This window comes from Belonocnema kinseyi, chromosome 1 (assembly GCF_010883055.1).
Source record: "Belonocnema kinseyi isolate 2016_QV_RU_SX_M_011 chromosome 1, B_treatae_v1, whole genome shotgun sequence".
Taxonomy (NCBI): Eukaryota; Metazoa; Arthropoda; class Insecta; order Hymenoptera; family Cynipidae; genus Belonocnema; species Belonocnema kinseyi.
The window spans coordinates 92,113,230-92,132,073 of NC_046657.1; the positions used below are offsets into that span (position 1 = coordinate 92,113,230).

At 32.6% G+C, this 18,844-nt stretch overlaps 1 protein-coding gene and 1 long non-coding RNA gene across 5 annotated transcripts in view; one reads left to right on the forward strand and one right to left on the reverse strand.

Annotated features, from left to right (window-relative positions):
* The first annotated feature begins 316 nt into the window (after positions 1 to 316).
* LOC117183066 (potassium voltage-gated channel protein Shab) overlaps positions 317 to 18,844 on the forward strand; it is a 164,409-nt gene continuing 145,881 nt past the window's right edge. For all 4 annotated transcript variants that reach the window (XR_004468342.1, XM_033376223.1, XM_033376232.1 and 1 more), the window contains exon 1: positions 317 to 693. The gene's annotated coding sequence lies outside the window, so the exon portion shown is untranslated. The remainder of the gene's footprint in view (positions 694 to 18,844) is intronic.
* LOC117183080 lies at positions 13,761 to 14,219 on the reverse strand. The gene is made up of 2 exons (XR_004468343.1): positions 14,023 to 14,219; positions 13,761 to 13,956 (listed from the first exon to the last, which is right to left on the reverse strand). It is a non-coding gene; the product is annotated as an uncharacterized LOC117183080 (long non-coding RNA).

Below are 18,844 nucleotides of genomic sequence, written 5' to 3' on the forward strand. Positions count from 1 at the left end.
CATCAAAATTGATCAGAATGGATTCTAGTAGTTTCGACTATACATAATGGTCTTCGTTATGTAAATATTGGTTTCTTTGGCCTATAATTGATTTAAACAAACATAAATAATCAGTCATAATTTTGTTTAATGAGAGTTACAAAAGTTTGATTTACGGAAAGTGCGTCTGAAGCGAAGGTATATGGGGTGGTGGTTAGGCTAATCGGCTACCTAGGTAGGCGCATGGCTGGCCCGATTCCAAGCGCCGCCTCGCCAACGCAAGCAGCGTTGCGAAAACCAGCAGCAGCAGCAGTAGTAGCAGTAGCAGCATCAACTGAGTGGCGCACTCGCTTGACTCCGTCATACGTCAGTTTCGACCCTCGGAAAACAGGGTCGTCGTTTTCCCATCGGCGACGTCGACGATCTTCACTGACACTTTTTCCCTAGAGGTCGTCGGGCCCGACAGAGTCGCCTCGGAACCTCGCGTGTGTCGCACTTACCGTTCTTTTCTCCCTTTGTTGCCCTTTACTCATGGGAATCGATAGATGAGGAAACCGTCGCTGGCAGCGCCCGTGAAACAAGTGGTGCCCCGTATTTCGTGCTGGGATACAAGATTCCCTGTGTTTCGGCGTTCTTGGCACCAAATTCTTATTATGTGCGGGATGTGTGACGTGTTCTACTCACTGGCTACCTAACGCTGCCTGTCTTCAAAAGGTGAGTCGCTGCCGCCAAACGCAACGACCTTTTACATGAGGGTTGATACCACATATACTCCCTTCCATTCCTAATGATGTATATGTCTTACTTCCAGCACCATAAAATACTAAAAACCGTTTTTGCTTAGTGCAATAATTACATTTAAAAAAATGTTATTACCAAAGCGAGACAAAAATTTATTTCAAACGAGGGCGAATTAACTAAAACTAAACTCGAAAGAGAATAAAATTATATTTGGTAGCTTCAATGTCGAGAATTATTTAAAAAGTGGATGACCTTTGTATTGAGTTGGTCTTTTTCATGAAAAATACATTTTTTTAAATTTCTTTTTCGGTCTTCAAGCACTTTTTTAATTTACACAAACGTCTTTGGCATAAATATAAATCAAATCCTAGGTTGTTTCTAGTTTTCGTAAGTTGGGACCCTAGCCTTTCGATATATATGATCCTTAAATTTCACCTTGTTATTGTTTTCAATTATAAAGCTGAAAGATAACGTCGTATAAAGAAAAAGTCTAATTATTTACACCCAAAAGTTGAATTTGAAATATTTCTAAAGAATACGAAAAGCAATACTAAGGAAAATAACAAACATCATTCATTCAAAAACAAAAAATGCAGATTCGAATTTCAAAATCAGCCTCGGGAAGAGCTTGCCGTTTGCTGGACAAACGCTCTGGAATTAAGTAAACATTTTTTTTGTTAATCGAACTACCATTTACTGGTAAGCCACTGGCTGCAAAAGTAAACAAACGCTTGTTTCTGTTTTGTTAAAATACGTTCAATATATATAATATATTGTACAATGTTCAATATAACAATTAAATGACAAAAGGTTCAATAGCAGTAGAGGTGGTGATGTATGATTAACATTGTGTTAGAGGCGAAATTTGCGAAAAATTTCCATTGATCTTGAAACAAATTTAGAATATCGATGAGTAATCTTCTATTGATTGTGAAAACAGCTTATGTCATATTTGAATATTTCTCATCGATGAAGTACCTTTAAAAGAAAAAAATGTCCCCCTATGACAATTGGAAGATATGTCACAGAAACAAAATTACTAGTTAGGCCAACTACTTTCGCAGTAGAAATGTTCTATGCAAACTTTTATCAGTTGGTGACACTATTTTCTTAGTTGGTGATACTATTCACTGTGTTAAAATGACAATTAATAGTAACATAAACTTATAAATGTTCATACAGCATTTTTACTACTGACATATTTGTAATTTTCGGGAAATTTTGCATCCTCTTGGTTTTCGTAAGAAAATATCATATAGGCACATTTTTATAGATACACATTCACGAATTTACGTGCATAAACTATTATAGTTATGAATTTATTCTTATCATAGTTTTAAAATAGGCCTTAGTCAATTTTTGTGTAGTAGCTTCCTTAAGTATTTTATATATACACATTGGGGGGGGGGGGAATGCTCATGCGCACTCTGTGTGTGCCAGCGCAATATAACATAAGTTAATATGTAAGCCTTTATGTCATCTATCAGAACCTTTGACAGAAATTTCTGAAACTTGTCAAAAAGTTGAGAAGATGTAAATATTTTTCGTTGTGATGGTCCACAATTTATTACTTTTTAAAAGTCGTCAAGCTTTAAGACCTTTAAAAAGTGAGGCTTTGCAAATTTAAAAAGTAATCAATTATGGACCAGCAGTAGAACGAAAAATATTTATATCTTCTCAATTAGTCAACACCTGGTCAACAAATTTCAAAACCTTTTAACAAGTCAAAAAAAGTTAATAATTTTTTAAAGTCTAGACATTTTTTATTTTTCTTGGGTTAACCTAGTTAACGAACTTGATTTTTATTTTGGTACTTTAAAAAAGCGTCTCAAAGTGTAACCACATATGAATATGAGTCTTAAAAATATTTGTGATACCTCCCAAAAAAGGGCGCGGGCCCGTTGGATTTCACGATGATGTGCTTGATAATGCATTTGCCTCGCGCTTTACAATCTTCTTTTTACTTTCCTTACATCTGCAGTTGAAGTTGATTAACTCTTTGTTACAACATAAGGCCTATATTTCTTATATCTCTTTTAGTTCGTACATCAGCTATGTGACGTTATGAGTTTCAGATATCATCCAAAATCGAAACTTCAAGTACAAATTTTTGTATAGTAAAGATTGGGAAAAAGGAAATAACATTTAATCTAGGTTTTATAAAATGAAAATTTTGTAAAACTAGTTGTAAAATTAATACCACTTATTTTATTTTTAAATAAGCCTTAAAAATGTGTTTAATTGTGAAGTAAACTGTTAAATCAATTAAATATTTCAAACCTGTCAAAATTAAACTTGTTTCATGAGCTCCATATTCAGAGTTTCAACCTTTTTATTTCAACTATAAAATATCTTAGTTTTGAATATCCATTGCTTTTTCAAAATTGTTACATTGTATGGTATCTGTTTTTCTTTCTTATTGAGAAATACGAAAATCTGTGAATAGTTCAAGGTGAGTCGGAGAGCCCGCAGCTTAAAAATTCAGTAGTTCGACGGAGTTCAGCACCGGCGCAGCACTAGTGCAGTACTGGTCTCCAGCATAAACGGCAATTCGCACTCTACTGGCGAATAGTTCGCTTCGCGATCGGGACACTCCTATGCCAACTATATAAATATTGAAAATGTAAATTATGATATTATTTTAAGCAGGACCATAGAAATTTAGAGACAAAATACTCGCCATTAATAATTATTTATTACGTTCTCATCAGAGACGGTATTCGGTTTGTGTAAAATTTGACCCCCCCCCCATTTTTGTCAAACGTCCACGTTTTGAGACTGTCTGCATTCGAAAAACACGTTTTTACGAATGTTTCTTTCTGTATGTCTGTTTGTATGCATGTACGGCTATCTGTGAACATGATAACTTCTGAAAAAATCAATCTACTAGATTTGGATACAAATTAAAAAAGTGAGCGGATTTCTAAAATTTTGTAGACCAATTTTTTTCAAGTTTCAAAAATTCTCTGTATGGTTATTATAAATGTTCAAAATTTAAATTTTCACGGCATAAAAAATAATACAAAATTCCATTTTGCGGTCAAACTATGCAAGATATGACAAGCGATGAATTTATCCAAATTGTACACCCAAAAAAGATCTACAAATTTGTTATTATTTACTTTTTGATAGATCGCGCATTTGTTGTTTTTTTTCGTAAAAAAAGCATTGAAAATATAAAAATTACATTTTTAGGGAAACGAAACAAGCCACGAAAAGAATAAATATGCAAAATTTATGCATCCAAAGAAGATCTACAAATTTGTTATTAATCATTATTTTTATAAAATGCGTAGTTTTTGCTTTAATCGTGAAAAATAAAATTGACAATAAAAAAGTCAAATCTTTGGAAAACCGATGCAAGGTATGAAAATACGTAAATGAAATAAAATTTGGAACTTTTTTACGAATAGTTCGAATTTCATACAAACAGTTCCTGACAAATTTAGACTTGAATATAAAAAGAGAAAAATTTTATTTGTGCGATTTAATTTATATTTATTTATAAATGCGCACAACTCCGAGGGTTGGAACCCTCGAACTGCTGACTTGACAGTTTCTAAACATAAACCATGAGATTGTAAACACGCACAGCCATGAAGGCTGAACAATGTAGGTTTAATAAAACTTCTAGCTACTCATTCGACGAAATGAAACCACATATGCGCATGCACATATGCATTGAGTGTGTGAGTGAGAGTGTGTGCGGGCCACGTGAAGACGAACCTACGTCCTAGTTCCTAGATTTGGCGGACAAGCTCGTGAGTGCTCTGTGAAACTTTACCCAATCACTCATAATATTTTTGTAATTAATATTGGGAAAAAAGTGATGAGCGGTTTTAGTCTTGTCATATCGAGTTCGTCAATTCTTTCTAAAAATTCGCAGATTACTCACGTTAAGCCAAAAAAGAGCTACAAATTTGTTACCATAATTTTTTCACAAGATGCCAAGTTTTTTTTTGTTCGTGAAAAACAAAATTAAGAATAAAAAAACATTTCATCTAAAATGGGCACATGAAGAGCACTTCATCTGCCCGTGGAGCAGCAGTAAAATGATTCTTTATTGTACTGCGAGGAGCGGTACGTAAAGTGACAATAAGGAGGAAGAAGTAAGTGAGAAGTGAAAAAAGTGAAAGAAAAGAATGAGAAGAATTCCTTTTAAAACTACGTTAAACTACGAAGTGGCTTTTGAAGTCCTAACGTCACCCCACGCGCGTGCGTACGCGGTCCAATCCAGCGCCGTTTTCCAGAAAAAAGCTCTTATTCAACCAAATTTTTCGCCTAAATTATATCTACAAATTTGCTTTGAAGCACCTTGCGCTAGGTGGCGTATATTTAGTTTAAATCTGAAAAATAACATAAATAAATAAATTAGCTTGAAGAGAGAGTGGAAGGGGAAGTAGAGGAGGGGGGTATGATCGTTTCGAAAAGAAAAGTACAAGCTGTCATTGAAACACAATCGGATCGTCTGTCTATCTCACATAGTAGAAAGAGTCGTCCAATCGACTTTAAGCATCGGATTTCTATTATGGTGTTTTACAACCACCAACTAAGTATTAACGCCAGCAGCCAAATAAGTAACACCAACCAAGAATTGACGTGAGAATTGTGAAATCGGTGTTTTTCGTCGACAATCTATTTTTTGCGAGTTGTTTTGCTTATGCATACATAGTGGTGGCAAAACAGTGATGTGCTTTTGGACATAAGCAGGAAACGCATTTATCTTAAAGTGTAACAGCAACCTTTCTTCCTCATTTCCGTTCAATATGTACTTGACCCTATTATTCGTATTAGAAAAACAATGTTTTAAATATTTGTTATTACGCAGTAAAATCCACCGGAAACAGTTCATACGCTCCTGCCTGTTTACGTTCGGAGTCCCTGAGTTAGGGCCACCGTCAGTCCCAAAACCGGCACTACATCCAGGTTTCATTGTATGTATTTATTTTAGTTGAATGAATATGCATTTATTTTACTGAAGTATATATTTGATTGGAAACAATATTCATTTGGAATAGTCTTCTTCATGTTATACACTAAAAGAAATCTATACTTGGGGTTTTTGGAGACGCTGATTACGAATTTGAAGTAAATAGTTGGAATTGAAATTAGTCGAACAAATTTAGTTTACATTGATACGTAGATCTTCGAAATGATAGATGAGATTTTGAATAGATTGATTTCAATAATGTAGGCATTTATGGAATTTGGCGATTTTTTGATAACGAATGTATAATTTGATCAACATTTAAAGCACAATTTATGTGTTAGTGTTGGCCATATTAGATCTGTTTCGAAAAATTACGAGAATCTAATCGTAGATCAGGTATCGTAATCAGCGATCCCAAAAACCCTTGAGTGTAGATTTTGAAGCTCATATATATATTTCTTTTCAGATTTGGAAATCGCCTTCTTGAATTACAAATTTCGAAATTCTAACTTCAGAACCGTAATCAGCAACCTCAAAAACCCCCAAGTAGAGATTTTGAAGCTCATATATCTCTTTTTTCAAAATGTTGAAATGGCCATCTTGAATCCAGCATCTTGGATTGCAAATATTGAAATTCTGACTTTAGATTCGTAATCAGCGACCCCAAAAACCCCTGAGTAAGAATTTTCAAGTAAATTCACTGAACAGAAAAATATGTGCAACAGAGGGTTAATGCCATTTCATCATGGAAAGACTTAAACCGGCCATGCATCTCCACATTGTAAAGCTGTATTATGCAAATTATCCCTTTGTGAAGCAAGTTTATCGTGCATTTAGAGCAACTTACAGTCGAATTAATCGACCCATGAAAGGCAAAACTGCCTATAACATGATACAACTATACCATCAAAAAAATCCAAACTGAATGTTGTCTATTCGGTCGCTGGTTATTCACTTATAAATATTAGGTTTGGAAATTTTGTTAACAAACGTTTGTTTGTATAGAAAAAAGATACTTACGTGATTCAAAACAAAACAGGCAAGAGACCCGTGTAGAAATTTCCCCGGTTGACCCTAATACAACAAGGTTGCTGGTCGGATTCCGGCCGGGCTACCCCTGGCTGGGTTTCATGGACAGGAACCGGGCGGGAGCCGGTCGGGCTACATTTTTCTCGAATCACGTAGTCCAGGGCCGACCGGTTACTGACCGGACCAACCCTGCTTATATCCCATGGTCGGGAGCCAGCTGGACACTGTTCAGATTAATGTTTTTGTAGAAATTACACATTTTTTAAGAGCCGTGATATTATCAAAGACGTAATTATGGATGCTAGATGAATTATTACTTGAAAATTATAATTTAAAGATTTATTAGATCAGTGAAACAAAAATTAGCTTTTTTAAATTCTTTAAAAAAAAAAACATTACATTTTTTCGAATAATTTAATATTTTAAATCAAACTGTTATCGATTCTGCTATGTGCAACAACAGAAATGATACAATTGTTATAAACTTTTCTATATTCAGACAATGTTTAGCCTGTACAATTTCAAATTTACCGCCATATATAGCGCCTGCTGTGTCTGTCGTCTGCATAGACACTCAGTAATTTTCAGTTTCGCACCTGGAACGAGATTAGTTTGAAACGCCCACTTAGAGCGTGAATAATTATTATTTTACATTAAAATATAGTCTTGTGTATACAGTTTTTACTTTCTTCCTTCCTAACCTTAAATCACCACGTGGCTTTCAAATTGCTATGAGATTCTATCATCAGGGAATAAAATTCTACTCCAATTTTGTGTTAGAATTGGCTCACTTGATTTGACTTTTAAAGTTCACCGTAATCTTACGATGAGCCTTAAAAGACAAAAAAAGTTAATAATTTCTCGCCTGAAGCAACATTTCTTAACCGCTTTTTGGCCGGATTAAAGCCGGTATTAAAGCCGGGATCCGACCAGTTTACCGTGACGTTTTTAGCCGGATCCCGGCCGGATTCCCCGACCAGCACCCGGCTTAAAGCGGGGTTATCCGGCTGAGATCCGGCCGGATCCCTGATTGGATTCCTACACGGGGATCATTGCTTTTGTTTCAAGACAGCTTTTCTCTGAGTGGAACTTACTATGAAATCATGTACCACTTTGATGAATTTTATTTCTTCTTTATTCATAATGTATCCCCTAAGGGTTTAAATGGCATTCGTTTCTTACATGACCATTTGCAAACTTTGTCTTATCTTATACTTACCATTATTTATTTGTATACAAAGATTGAATTTAACACTGCATATTTTGATTTATATGTCATTGCTCATTTCGTGTGACACTCGCCCTGATAGAATAAGCCTAGATAAGGCAAGGATTCGATTCCGATTATCTCTTCACACATTCCACATCTTAGATTTTACATAGCATTTTTTAGAACTGAATTACAAGTGATCGATTTGTTTATTTCCTTTCGAAAAACTTGATTTATAAAAATTTTTAAACACACTCATATGTATATTTTTATCTATAATAGGCACATCCATGGTCAATTATTAGAGTTTATCAAATAATATATTCTATTTTGAGTGTAACAATAATAAAATTATTATATAAATATAATAAAGGTTTAATGTTTGAAAATTTATTAATTGTAAATAGACTAATCAAGTTATAATAGTATAGTCTTACTATTAACTGTATTAATAAACAATTTTTTAAATAAGCTAATTTTTTCTGAAATCAATTAAGTTTTTGTATACAAATTGATTAATAGGGGCAAAAGGCTGCAATTTCCGAATATTAACTATATTTTCAAGTAAACATTAGTTTTTTTGTAATCCTAAAACTTCAATATCTTATTTTTAAGTAGAAGTCATTAAATGAGTCTTAAATAAGCTTCTTAATCGTAACTAATTAACAGTACTTGCCAAAATGGTGGAAATAGAAATAATATAACCTATAATTTTGGAGAATCAATTTAACATTAACTCGATAGTTGGTTCCTTTATCCTGTCTTCTCGATGATGATGATATTTTTAGAATTTGTTGTCCAATAAGGCGTCTATATCCGCTTATAGAAAAAATAGGGTTTTATTTAAATATGTTTTAACGTACAGTGCAAGTATTATAAACAAGCCAACTCTCTGAATGTGAATCAGTGAAATGTCACTAATGGTCAGTACAATCTTACTGATTGAATTAGCTAGAAATGGGATACGTATAATCAGTGAAATGTGAATTATTCATTCAGTGAATTAGAAACTTTTGCAAGTTGGTCGCACTGCACCGTGTCAATTTAGCAGTACTGATAAAATAAGATTACTTTACTTTGAAGATTTGACTGTTAAATGCAATCCCGTTAAGCAATTACTTTTTATACGAGTTAGAGAGTATTTTTCCCTCGATTTTTCCTGCTGTTACATACAAGAGGACTCTTAAGAATTCAAATGTTTATTTCATTTGAGAAATTATTTTTGATACAGAAGGCATGTGATACTTTGCCATATGAGTAATTTAGTTTCCCACCCTTTTTATCCACAATTTTTAATTGAAGGAAAGATAATATCACCCAGATGTGAAGAACAATCACTAATCACTAAATGCTTATATGGAAAACTATCAAATGCCCTTAAGTGAAGGAATTCATTAGCAAATAAATCTGATATCACTGGTTGATCAGTTAAATGTCTACCCACTATTTCAATTAGTGAATTTTCCACTGATTCATATTTAGAGAGAATACTATTTTATTTCTTCAGACTCTCAATGTAGCAGGTTCACTAAAAGTTGGCTTGGATTGGCTCGTTATTTATTAAAGCGGCTGTTTTGAATTTGAATACTTAAAAGAAAAGAAAAAACAGATAAATTAATTTCTATATTTAAAATATGCTCTTTTCCTAAAAAATCTATTTTTGTAAAAAGTAATTGAGCAAAGGCCTGTAGGTGCTCCGTGTACTGTCACGAGAAATGGAACAAGGGGCAAAGTTGTGCTATAATAAGAACCTGAAAATCCCATTCATATTCCATTAAATTTATGTCACTGTGGAGTATTACCGAATTTTAGGTGAGATTAACTGATTTCAGTATAGCCCTGGATCCCGTAATAGTAAGCACTTTGTAAATGTATATAGAATCTGAAAAGAATACTTTCTTGCCTTATAATGTTGCTTATATCTGAACTTATGTATATTTATAAAGGCTCTTAAAATTTTATGTTCATGAATGATTCCTATTTACCAATAAAGTAAAATATGAATAAAGTATGCGATTTAAATGAGTTGAATAGTAAGACACCTACTAGGGGGGGGGGGGGCGCCCACAGGGAGTCAGAAAAGTTTGAACTCGTATTAGGTGTTCGTTCTAAAATTAACCTAAAAATTTTGACGTGTAGAAATCAAGTTAAATTCTATTATATAGTTAAAATTCAATGTAGAAATACTTTTGATTAAGTAGTTAAGAGACATTCCTGGTACAGTCACCAAATATTGCCATATATTCTTTCAAATACTGGCCAGATATTCTTCATATTTTTTATTTTCCAAAATATTTGTTATATTCCCAAATATTCCCGAATATTCCTAAATATTCCTGCTTATTCTCACATTTTCCGAAATATTCCTAAATATTTACAAATATTCGTGTAGCTTTTTATCTGGCGCCCACTATTTCACTAATGCATTTATTTCTTTACTTTACCTTAAGAAAATATTTTTCCACTTCTTCGCTCATTGGCTGCAATAATATGTGCGCCGATTCAAAAAAATTCAACAATATGTCGAAATAAGTTTATCGATAAAAAATAATGCATGATCAAGAATATATTAGTTCAAATTTTAATACCATTGCAAATGTATTTTAGCTAACGTGGAAAATTGTTTTTGGACATGGCGTAATATAAGATTAAAAAAATTCATATTTTTTCAGAATTATAGTACGCCATGTTCACAAAATATTTCTAAATAAACTATTTTTAATGAAATTCTTGAGCAGAAAGTTGAACAGAGTGATAGTTTACATTATTCTGTTGTATTACATACACTGTAAAAAAATGTTGTGGGATTTTAGTACGCTAAACATATGTAAAAAGTGGACTCACGCGCAGCGGCGTGGAATTTGTATAGAAATGTTAAAAATTGAACAAAGGAGTAAAATTCTCAACTGACCAGAAATTTAATATGTGCCATAAAATTGAACAACGGAAAGTGGAAAATTTCTCCAAAGTATCAACCTAACCTCAATTACTTAAATCATTAAAATCATATTAAAAATATATTTATAATTACGCAAGCGTAAATCGTACGAAATTTATAATTTAAAATCAGTCACTCGCATTCATGCTTTCGCCAAAAGTGAGCAATAAAGTTTGCAAACTAAAATGCACGCTTCGCTTATGACACGCGAACAAAAGAGCGAAAAAGAAAGATTTATCGCGAAAATCAGACAAATGTGGAATATTATACAGACGAATCTAAAATGACTATAAAGTGGAAACATTTTTGTTAGAAAATAGAAATTTATGCGCAGTCGATAATTTTACCAGTCTGGGGAATTTTACTATGTACAGTGTGATTCCCTTTTTTACACACTCTGAACGTAGCGATTTTTAACACGTATGAATTTATGCAAAGCCATAGAATTAAGCTTGTAAGATACGTCATTCTACAAAACATGTGTAAATTTTCTTTCTAACCTGTAATTTTAATGCGTCTAAAGTGACATTTGACATGTGAAAATTTACACTTTGAAGTGCAATTTTAAAACGGATTTTTTAAAGTGTACCTGAAATTAGATGAGTTATTCGCAAATTATTGAATTTTGAGTAATATTCTTTTGGTTACTTTTTAGGGTAAAATATGTTTTTGACCATTGTTATTTTTTAAATTGAACTTAGCTTATCCATATAAAATATGCACTACGAAGTTGGATTTTTTTCACTGATACACTCAAAAAAATGTCTGCTTAAATAAGCCCTTACTATTTTTTCTGGTTAAAATAATCAGAATTTCTGTTTAATTTAACCAGAATTATGATTACTCTAACCAGAAAAAATAGTAAGGGCATTTTAAACTAGAATTCTGGTAAATTTAACCAGACATTTTTTTAAGTGTATAGCAATGCAAAAAAGTACATGGCGCAATATAATTCTCACTTTTAATTAACTTCACTATTTTATTAATAATTATAACAGCTGATGAAATGAATTTTCGGGAATAATAAATTTAAAAACAAAGTTTAATCCTTAACGACCCTAAAAATAAAAATAGTACGAATATCTCAAAATGTGGACATGGCGTAGTATAACTGTAGGGCGAAAATTTTCCTACAAAACAATTGAATTATTAACAAAAAAGTTCATTTTCAACCGAAAACGTTATTTATTAACTAGGCAGTTGCATTTTCAACTAAAAAAGTGAAACTTTTCAGAAAAAGGGATTGATTTTCAAACAAATTTGTAAATCAAGAGAGAAGAAAACTTGCAATCAAATTGTTGAATTTTAAGTCAAAAAGAAGAAAAAAAACAGTTGAATTTTCGATCAAGAAGTGTCACTTTTGAACAAAATTGTAAAATTTTCAACAAATTAATTCACTTTCAAACCTCGAGAACAATTATGGATTTCAGTGTGATACTCGAAATTCTCGAGATATGATTTTTGAAAGTTTGGTAATCGGGAAAAATCATTTTTTTTCAATCGCTGACTGTAAAAGAAGTTTTGAAAAGAAAAAAATTATTCTTGTACTGAAAATACGCATTTACCCACAAGCTTTGAAAAATAGTATAACATACTTCCTGTTGTTTTTTTCATAACAACATTGTGCATTTTTATAAACAATTTTATTTATCTTCAACTTGGAACATTTTTTTTCGTTTTTCCCCCCTAAAAATTGTTGTTTAAGATTCTTAAATATGCAGGAAAAATTTGAGAATGGATAAATGATAACTCCAAGGGTTACACATTTTTTCACTCGACGTCGCCTAAGTGTGCTCGCTAGCTCGCTGGCTGCAACGTGCGCGACGGATTAAACAAATTCGTAACACTCGGAGTTTTCATTTCTCCGTTCTCAAATTTTTCTTGTATATTTGAGAATCTTGAAAAAAAATTCTAAGGTAACAACAAACTCTCTGTTCGAGATTCTGTTATAATTGCAGTTTTTCACAAGTAGGTCGCTCCCAGTGCATTAAGTGAATGAAATTTTCTGCAAAAATATTCTAAAAAGTTTGCTCGCTGCGCGCGTGTTGGTTCTCGCGCTTCACGCTCGATGATGTATTTATCTCGCGCTTCGCGCTCGTTTATATATTTACCTCGCACTACGCGTTAGGTCTCTGTATTTTTCGCACATTCTTGCGCAAACCTTTTAAAATTAAAGCTTAAAACATTCCCCACTGCAATTTCGTGATTGTCAATTCTCTTCTGTTAAAAGAGCTTCGCTTGACAGTTTGAGTGCACCTAGGGTGCACGACTGATGGTTCTCGCACTTCGCGCTCGGTATTTGCATTTCTCCCACATTCGTGCACAGAACTTTTAAAATCAAAGGTCAACGGATCGACAACTGTAATTTTGCGATTGTGAACTCTCTTTTGTTAAAGCCCTTTCGACTTTAACGAACACATTCTCATCACGTATCTCGTGCTTCGGACTCGGTTTTGTCCAAAATTTCAACTTTTTTACATTATGCTCAACATATATATATCAAAGATAATACATTTTTTAAGTACGTATGCCTAGGATTTCTTATTTAGATATTGAAAAATAAGGCACCAATTACATTCATCAAGATTACCTTAATATTTGTTTTTTATTTTACATTAAATTTTATTCTTACCTGTGCTGAAATATTTTTGAAATTTTATTTTATTTTCAGCTAACCTGAAAATGTATCATTTCAATTATACCCGTATGGAAATTTTGTCATGGCGCTAGTTGGGCCCAAAATAGGAAAATCTTGGCCCTAAATTGGGGATTTAGACAGAAACAAAAAATAAATGAAACGCCTAACCCGGCTAAAGCCTAACTTACCGAACGACTTGGCTCCAACTTGGCTTTATTTAGTTGGGTAGTCTCAGCTCTCAGCCACATTGAAATAAAAAAATGATTTTAAAATAAAAAATGAGTAAAAACATTTATATAGGTAAAATTGTTTATTTAAAAGAAGCATTTCAATTAGCTGAACATTTTTAAAAGCATCTTATTTCTGAAGCGAATTATTCGTCGCCAGCCTTATCTTTCGGTTGTCATTCCAGTCTTTGAAATTAGTGAAGACTATTCCAAAATGAGAAAAGACTTCATCATCAGTGCACTTTTATTTTTCATAAACAACGCCTGCAAAATGAAAAAATTCTAAATTCTAAATTAAATAAAAAAGAAGTTATTAAATCAATTACTTACCATTACTTATCATTTATTTACTTTCGTTTTCATTCTGGAATCTTGGAGTGTTGGAAATTGCAGGATGTCTCCGACCGCGACGATTGTTTTTCACTTTCGGAATTTTTTATAATTGCAATCACAATGTAATAATATTTACAGATAAAATCACAAAAACACACCCCGCAATAACCTCGAACTAACCTACTTGTCATCGACTTATGTTCAAGAGGTTCCAGATGAAGCGCGACTGAAAACAGATTCACAGCCAAGTTTATGGCGCTGCAGTCAAGAGCTGTGAAACTTAGTTGGTTTAAACCATTTTGTAGAACTTTTAAAATCAGATAATGTTGGTATCTTGTCTATTTATGGTATCTTGCGTGATTTCGTAAGAAAGTTGAATTATTAATTTTTTTACTTTGATTTTTCACGGTGAAAACCATAAATATTGGCAGTAGAAGGCTAGCTAACGACTTGACCTACATTTTCGGACAACAATTCAGTGACAGACTGACTGACCGACAAACCGACATTTTTAAAACTATTCCTTCTGACTCAGGGGATCTGAAAACGACCAAAATTGAAGAAAATTAGATAGGGCAAAAATCACATGAATCTCAAACATTCGATCTGAATGATGAGAATGTAAAAAAAAAGTTATAGAACACTTTTTTCTTAGTTTTATGGGAGATTTTTTTTAAATTGATGAAGTGTTTATTGCGTCATCTGTACTATAAACTAGACATAAAAACAAAAATGAGTTTTAGGATAAGGGTACCGATTTCCTTCCAGTCCCGGAAACGTAGAGCCTTTTTTCATACTAAAATAAAGGGGTTAAGCAGACAAAAATCATGGGGAATTCACGTATAATCGATCTAATTCGTGATGACAGGACTATCGGGATTTATTTTTCAATCAAGGTTTCAAGAATCTTTGAATCATCTTAAAAATATTCTTTAATCTTATCAATAATTCCTTAGGGATATTCCTGCTCTGGAAATTCCTTGGCGCCTTGCCGACTTCTCACACTAGCAAAAATTGTACCGCACTATGCTCTCAAAAATACGTCGATGTTTTTTGTTATCGAGAAGCCTCTACGACCTCTTCGTAGCACGCGTCTTTCGTAAAATGCAAAAGAAGATAAATATCTTTTGAAATATAAAATTTTCTCAAGATAAAACAGGATACAATGTTTAACTGATTTTTATTAATTCTTTTATTTATTATTTAGCCTGATTTTCGCCTTTATTTCTATTTGTTTTTTAATATTTTGAAAGAAGGTATCATTTGCATATAGGCTTGTCCATATTTTTTTACATGTTGGCGTTGAAAATGTTTTTAAGTGGCAAAAGATGAAAAAATTAACTTTCTTGATTTAAATCTCATAATAGAAAACAACAAAATTGTAACAAATTGGTTTCGAAAATGAATTTGGTCAGGTCAACGGAATCTCCGTAGTGCATGCGGGGTGGCGGTTCAAATTTCTGCGAAAAAACTCAACAATATTTAAAACTCGATTTAAAAGTGATTAAATAAGTAAACCTGTTTATTTTTTGTTGGACGGCGTAAACATTCTTAGAATTTGGAAAAAGTGATCTCCTATTAGCTGAATCGTTCGCTAGCACTAATCAAAAAAATATAACCCCTATATATTTGAAGTGGAACTTCTTTTCTGTAGTAATATTTCGCAATGAATTCACATGGGATTTCTTTAGAAGTAAGCTATTTCTGAAATATATCTGAATTACCTCAAATTTTCTGAAATTCTCTTGGATTTTCAAGGATTCATTTAAATCCTCTTCAATTCATGTAAGTTCTCTAGAACTCACTTGAATTCTCTTGATTTCATTGTATTTAGTTTTTTTTTAGCGAAACATTTTTCTAAGCAACATAAAACGCGCTGTAACTATATTTTTTTAAACTAAAAGTGAAAACCAATTTCTATATGTATTTTAACGCTGAGCTCAAGAGCCACCTTAATTTTATGGCAGCCTAAACGGTTCTCAAAATAATTGAAAAAAACTGAGCTAAACATTAATTCATTCTTATTCCACTAGGATCCATTTTCTTCAATTTCTATCAAAGAGAAAATCTTCTTTGAAAAGTTTTTAATTCCAGCACTGACCGAAGAACTGCCCATTTGCAAGATACCATAGCTATACATGGTCCAGAAACCATCAGTTTCAGTACAGTTGAAAATTCAACAATATATGTTAGGAATTGGTTTAAAATTATTCTTGTACATCTCTTCCAGACAAATTTTAATAATTTCAAATTTAATTAAAAACTTTTTATTATAATGGGTGGTCTACGAGTCTAAATAATGATTTTCGCTTCATTGCTTTTACAGTTACTTGCCATATTATTAGGCCATAGCTAAAAAATTAAAATTTTCACATTATTTTTGCCATTGATTGTAAGTACTTTCAATGTCCTTTGCGCTTTTAAACTTCTAGTTCGCTAGATTTGCCAGATTCGCCAGACGAATTAGCACGTTTTAAAGTCGAAAAAAGTCACCGTTCTCGACTGACCGGAGAATTGTCAAGATATGAATCCCATCTAGAACGTTTGGAACTTCACGAAACAAAAGTCAGTAAGCACGATCCTACGACCAAGTAAGAGCTAATTCGGATACTCAATCATATTTGGAAACAATGCCCTGATACAGATTAAAATTTAAAACTGTTTAAGTAGTATTCCAAGTAACATTGAAGCTCTATTAACTGCTAAAATCTTGAGATTTTGCCTGTCAGTCGAGAACGGTGACTTTTTTTTCGACCTAAAAATGTGCTAATTCGTCTGATGAATCTGGAAAATCTAGCGAAGTAGGAGTTTAAAAACACAAGATCGCTCAAAGTACTTACGATAAATGACAAAAATAATGTGAAAATTGTAATTTTTTGTTTTAGCCTAAAAATATAGAAAGGCACTGTCCCTCTATGACACGCAATGTCAGTCAAATTATTCGCAGAGGTCTCACGAATTTGATGTGATTATATTTATGGTTCATATGTATTAATATTATTTTTAACTAGACCTTATCAGTGTTTCCGTAACGCGTTTGGGGATTTTATTACAAGAGAGTTTTATCTATTACTTTAAGACATTTTTAAAGAATTTTAAAATTACTTGAAAAATTGTTATTAATAAAAATTAAAAGAATCCAAATTGTTCCAAGAAGTCACCGCGGCTACGCTGCGAATCGAACCCAGGTTGCGGTTGATTAGTCTTACCTAATTTACGCTCATTCAAGTCGAATCATTGTATTCGAATTCTGTTGAATTCAGTGGCATTTCTTTACAAAAAAATTGTTTCCGAAATATATTAAAATTGCTCCGAATTTACTGGAATTCGCTTACATTTTGAAGGATTCATTGGTATTATCTTTAATTTATCTAAGTTCTCTTGAACTCTCTTTAGTTCCCTTTGATTTGAGTTCTGTATCATTCACGTGAATTTGCTGAAATACTCATAAATTCAGGTGATTTTCGGTTTGAATGTACTGTAATTTACTCTAAATTAACATTTAAAGAAATGCCACTCCATTTAAAGAAACCCTTTGTGTCGCTTATTTTAGTAACCAATTCTTAGTTTATAATGTAATTGAGAACAGAGCTTTAGAACCTCTAATTGAACTCCTAGGCCAAGCATGAAGGCAATCAATATTCTGGAATGACCTTTTTGGAAGTATACCCAAAGTTTTAAACAATACAAAAATATTTAAACCATTAGAAAATCAGTTAAAAATAGTTGGAGCATCAACAATGATTAGTCATCTATCACAAAATACTACCTAATTATACATTTTTGCGCTCTAATTATACAATTATGCGCTTTAATTACACGAGTACATTTATGCAAAGTTAATTTTTCCGCATATTAATTGAATGAAAGACTTTATGTTCTTCAAGGGATGTGTTATTATTGGCCAATTTAACTCAAACTTAGATATCACTTTTTGTAAATGTCGAATTTATGGAACGCTCTTGTGTATTTTGAGCAAATGAGCGTGTGACTAACTCATCATATTTTCCAAGTTATTGGGCCACACAAATTTTGACTACTTGCGCAGATCATAAATATGTTCTCTGTTATTGGGTACAGTAATCAATTGAAACCAGGTCAAGCAGTTGGCTGGCTCACTCAGTATATACAATTGAATTTTTCTCCATCCAAATAGATAAAATAAATCTGAATTTGGCTATGGACAGGAGTTTTACTCCCTCTGCAATGTTTTTCTCTAATACGGCGTTTTTTTCTTCATTTGGATGCCAACATCAGATTTCTGTAGTCAGCTTTTTAAAAATCTACATTATATTTTATTACGGTAATAAATTATGAATCTTTTACGGACAATGTAAATAATGTATTATTTATTTTCATTATTCTGCTGTAATAATTGTCTTGCAATTAGTTCGGCTTGGTACTTACACAGTATTGCTTACTCATAGAAGGAGGGTTATAATGACGTACATTTTAAATCTGCTCTCTTGAAATACATTATCGACAAATAGTTTGCTTACATTTCCTTTGATCGTTTAAATATGCATACTTTGTTTCGAGGATGAATATCTGTGCATAGACTTCATTTGTGACTTTGTAAGTAGAACCATCTTTAAGATGATATATTTTTGCGTCGAATCAGCCTATGTTGAAATTATTTTAGCGACTAAGTCAACAAATATTTAGTTTCAGAGTTAAAAGTTTTTTTGATCTAAATGAACATTTTGGAGTCTTCAGTTAAATTCTTTTCCAAATCTAGAAAAGTGTTTCTAAGAATTAAAATAATAAAATTAGAAGTACCTAAATCATACCCCCTCGCCCTATTTTTTTCCTGCTTAAT